The sequence below is a fragment of the Geospiza fortis genome, unplaced genomic scaffold, assembly GCF_000277835.1.
Source record: "Geospiza fortis unplaced genomic scaffold, GeoFor_1.0 scaffold17, whole genome shotgun sequence".
NCBI lineage: Eukaryota > Metazoa > Chordata > Aves > Passeriformes > Thraupidae > Geospiza > Geospiza fortis.
In genome coordinates, this window is record NW_005054438.1 from 899,634 (window position 1) to 905,030 (window position 5,397).

Consider the following 5,397-nt stretch of genomic DNA (forward strand, 5'->3'; position numbering starts at 1 on the left):
AATCCTTTCCTTTGCCAGGACTGGTTTTCCCCTGGACATCTCAAGGAATAGCAAGCCATGACTAAAAGCTGGAATCTTAGGGGAAAACCATCCTTGTCTGCTGTCCTGAGCTGACATCAGCACCTGCAGGATGCAATCCAGATGTGCAATGCAGGAACTCAGGTCACTCTCAAGAGAGCCAGGCTCAGTTAAACCTTACCTGAGGGGGCCAAGGCTCAGCCCCACCAAAATAAATCCCTGAGCATTTCAAAAGTGGCTTTTGGAGCAGCTGTGGGGGAAGCTCATTTATTGTAGTGTTGCCTCACATTTGGCAGCACTCAGTGGAGCCTGCCACTGCAAACACTTCCCACAGAGGGAAGGGTAACAGCACATCCCATCATTTCTGGGCTAGGGATGCAGGGAGCCTGGAGCCTCTTGGTAGGAAAGACCTTCACTAAACCCCTGCACTCCTGCAGGGCAGGAGGTGTTGATATCACACCTGCAGAATCCAAGGTTTTGTCTCACTGTGCTGTGTTGGAAATTGGGTGGAGGGAGGAGGAATGTTTTGCAAGGTTTTCATTCTGAATTGTGTGTGTGTTCCTTTTTCCATGTACTTGTAGGTTAATAAAGTTTTTTTCTTTATTTCTCAGCTTGAGCCTGCTTTGCTCTATTCCTGGTCACATCTCACAGCAGCCACTGGGGAGAATATATTTTCATGGGGGCGCTGGCATTGCACCAGCATCAAACCATGACAGCTTGTGACCAGGATGTGGCCCAAACAAACACAGCCCTTGTCAATCTGTGACAGAGCTCAGGGGTGTGAGTTCCCTGGCAAAGTGTCTTGGGCAAACAGGTTTTTTTCAGGTTGCTCTTGCTGTGGTTTTTGGCTCCTGCTGGAGCCTGACAGCGAGTGGCAAATGTGGGCAGCTGGATTTCACTGATCACAGAGCGGGGTTCAACTGTTTGCAAAACACTCTGAGGTTTGGGCTTCTCTGATGGAGCCATCCTTGCAAGTTTGGCAGTCCTGGGCAGCAGCACTTGGCCCAGAGGCAGCTGGAAATGTGGGGAGCAGAGATGGGGCTGGGCAAGATGGGAAGAAGAGGAGGAGCCTCGTGCTGTGTGTCCTGATTTTCTCACCCACAGCATAAAATCCTCAGGCTTGCCAGCATCTTCTCACTCATTACAGATCTGGTTTTGCAGAGCAAGGCATTTCAGAACAACCTGAAAATTAATTAGCTTACTTTTCATGTTAAAAACCTAATAACTCATGATGGAGAACTGTAATTAACTCCTGGTGCCACTAATTGTTGATGGGGACTTTTTCTCCTAGTTGGGGTGTCTTTTGGTGGCCTTGATAAAGCTGCTGAAACCTCACTCAGATTTTCTCTTGGTTCATGTTGCAGAACAATAGCTTTGATTTGACTTTTTTTTTTCCCTGCATTATTTCAGGACAGAAGAAAAGAAGATCTTGCCCAACATCCTCAAGAAAATTGGCTGCACCCCGATGGTCCAAATCAACAAGATTGGGAAGTCCTATGGGCTCAAGTGTGAGCTCTGTGAGTGTCCCCTTGCCAGCAGGTTTTTGCATGCCTCGAGGTGAGGGTGAGGGGTGCTGGAGGGGGCTTCAGAAGAGGCTCTGTGAGAGGAACAGAGGTGGGGAGGGGCAGATGTGGCTCATGCTGGGCTCTCCTGCTTGCTAGGCAGTAATTGCTTGGGCCAAACAGGGGGTTTCAAGCAGCAGTGAGCAGGGGGGCAATGGTAGTGAGGCATCTCTCCTGCCAGATAACAGCAGCATAAGCTCAGAGCAGAGCTGGCCTAAATTTGGGGCTGGATCTCAGTCCTCTCCCTAAGGAGATGTTTGCTGGTGCTGTCTCATGTAAGGCTTGGCTTTAGGCTGGTCCCCTACAATCACAAGGGTGATAAACTCAGATCTGTGCATGTGGAATTTTCAGTCTCCTTTCCTATATTTCCTAACCCTAATAATTAATTTGATCCAAATTGGGCAGAAATGCAAATTCTGAGAGGCAGAGAGTGCCAGGAGTGTCACACAGCTGAGTAAGGAGAGACTTGCTGAGCACTCATCCTTAATGCAATGGCACAGCAGAGCCCTGCAGTGCTGTGTGGCACCTGAGAACCACACAGTTATTTATGAAATAAACATGATTAAATTAAATAACCATGAATATCTATAAGGGCAGCCAGACCCCACTGAGCACACAGACACAGGGAAAGCACCCTGGGCTTTCCCACCTGATCCCTTCTCAGCATCTGGGATCCTTGGGCCACCAGCCCTGCAGCCTCCACGCTGGAAAACCGAGGATGGTTTTCCCCTAAGATTCCAGCTCTTAGTCATGGCTTGCTATTGCACACTGCACTGCCTCACCCTGCCCACAATGAGAGCTGAGGGGACACCAGGACACCATGGAGGTGGGAGGACAGATGTGCAGCACCTGGTGCACCTCTGGAGGGTGTCTGGCTGGTGCTTTAGGTGCTGGAAAAACCAGGCAGATCCCATTTTCTGGGATGGTGTCTCCCTCCCCTGGCACAGGAGGGGAAGCAGAGCAGAACAGGCAGAGCAGCTCCACGGTCCTGTGTCAGCACAGAGCCCCTTCCCAGCAAACACAGGGATGAAAGGAAGCAGCCACAGCTGGATGGGATTGCCTGGTGTTTTCTGTGCCCCCAGGGACCCTCGTGCAGCTGGAGCTGTGGCACTTTGCATTATAAAGTGTAATGATGAGCACAAGATTTCCTTTCCTGTCCAGGCTGCTCAGGTACAGGGCTGATTTCTCAGCCTCAGGTCGCTGTCTCTGCCAGGGTGAAGTGAAAAAGCACCCCTGGAAATCCCCTTTTCTCCCTGCTGTCCATAAAACAGCTCAGTAGCACCAGTTCAGCTGCAGATGTTCATCAAAGGCTTGGTGAGAAGAATGCTGTGGTGTGGAGGCCCCAGGGAGGACTGAGATGGGCCTTGCCTTGCAATCTGAATGTGCTTTGGAAAGTTACTCAGTTTGTTGCTAGCTCAGTGAAAAAACCCCTGTCATTTGGCCTGACACTTGAAAAGGTTCTTTCTATTGTTTGGGATTTTTTTATGGCACCTCAGTCAGGACTACAGATCACCCACCCCTGCAAGAGGGGAGCTTTTTAGATATCTGTTAGAAACCTCAATGCCCCAGGACAGACAGTGAGACCCTGCTGCTAACCCTTGCCCACAGAAGAGTCCTCAAGGGGTGTTGTGCCAGTGTGGGACCTCCCACCATGCAATGACCATGTCCAGGTTGACTTCAAACCCATCCTGGGTGGAGGAAATATGGGGGAAAGAAGGACTCTGTGCTGATGGATAATCCCAGACAAGCAGATGGTGGATGCATTCCCATGAGCAAAGGACAGTCCTGCAGAGGGGGAAGAGGTGTCCTAACACTGCAGTGAGGCCTGGGGGAGCTGGTGCCTGATGGAGTCTCCCCTTTGTTCCCCTTTCCAGTGGCCAAGTGTGAGTACTTCAATGCAGGGGGCAGCGTGAAGGACCGCATCAGCCTCAGGATGGTGGAGGATGCAGAGAGAGCTGGGATTATCAAACCAGGAGACACCCTGATTGAACCCACCTCAGGAAACACAGGTGGGAAGGGCAGGGATGCTCCCTCTGCCTGGGAACTGGGCAGGGGGGAATTTCTGAGGAGCAGGGATTTGCATTTGGGGTTACAAGGTTGGGCTCTGGCTCCATCCTCCCCTCAGCTCCCCTCCTGGTGGCCATGGGCTTCCTGGGATGCTGAGGTGAAATCCTGAGGTGAAATCCCTTGCTGAAATTCCTGAGGATCCTGTGAGGGTCCCACACCTGCACAGATGTGTCTGGAAGGTTTCCTTGTACCAAGGCAGACAGCATCAGGGGCTGGGGCAACCCTGGGTGTTTTCAGGCTGGGAAGCTTTTGAATTCTCAGAGGTTTCCAGACACCATTTTCTGATGGGTTGGAAGAGAATTCCTGTGATTTTTTTGCCCTTGTCGGTGTCACTTGTCACCCCACCACACTGTGTCACCCCAGACAGGGAGCCAGGGGGGTCTGTGCTCCCCCAGAGCTGTGTCCCACATGGATCACACTGGCTCCCTGCCTGCCTGGGGCAGCTGGAATGGCAGCAGGCTCCCTGCAGCCCCTGGCAGAGGGACAGGCTGCTCCTTCCTGCTGCCTCACCTTCCTGCTCCAGCTGGGAGCAGCTGGCTCCATCCATCACCCCAGTGAAACTGGAGCAGAGGTGCCATAGAGTGACGTGCAGAGTCCTGTCTGTCTGTCCCCCCACAACTGAGGGGGAGGGAAGGCACTCCTGAAGCAAAATCACCTCTCTCCTGAGTTTCCAAACTCACAGGAAGGTGGCTGAGCCTCGGTGGGGGGAGAAAAGCTCTCTTCATTCTCTCAGTGAGAATGAGGAGCTCCTGGGAGCAGGAGTGATGCTGCAGCTCCACTTGCCTGTCAGCCCGTCCTCCCACCCTCCCTGGTGCTCCCAGGGGGCTCGTGGAGGATGCCCTCACCTGTGGCTGGTCAGTGACCCCTCCATGGTTCCATCCAGGGCTGCTCTTGCCAAATTGCCAAATTCTGGTGGTGCCAACCACTTCCCTGTGCTCCCCACCCCGCAGGGATCGGGCTGGCACTGGTGGCTGCACTCAAGGGTTACCGCTGCATCATCGTCCTGCCAGAGAAAATGAGCATGGAGAAGGTCAGAGCTCTCTCTATGGTTTTACCCCATGGCCAGGGAACATCTCCTTCCTCCCCCTCTCTCTCCACCTCTCCCTCCTTGGAGCCCTTTGAACCTTGTGAGCCTTGCACACACACTGCCACAGCTGCTATTCAGAACTTTGCCTCTTGAGAGAAAAAAAAAAAGCAGCCTGTGGTGGCCTGGTGGCTGTCTGGTGTCAGAAGTGCAGCTGGGAGAGCCAAACACAGTGTGTGGGTGCAGGGGACAGAGCAGGCTCTGCTGCATGTGAAGAACAGCAGGAGAGGCAGGCAGCTGCCAGGGCTACCCTGCCAGTCCTGCTCACTGCCCCTCTGACATCTGACAGGTCACTTGGCCCCTCTGTGTGTTTACGGTTTTCTTTCACCTGGAGACACTCAGAGTTGCCTGAGCTGTTTCTCAGGGTGGTGTCTCAAGTCACTTGCACGAGAGCTGAAGGTCGGGTGACCAGAGCATCCTGGAGATGGCAGAAATCTCTCACTGGTGAGCCAAGGGCCTCACAGACAGCTCAGCTGAACTCATGCCAGTGCAGCCAAACATGCACCCTGACCTGGCTCAAGAATAAGCCCTTCTCCAAAGAGTCACCCTCAATTCAACCCAAATCTCAGTCTGGGTCAGATGCCACCTCCAGCTGCTGTGGGCTTCATCTCCAGGTGTCCCAACACTCCCCTGTCCCACTGACAGCCCCATCTCCCAGGAGCTGAT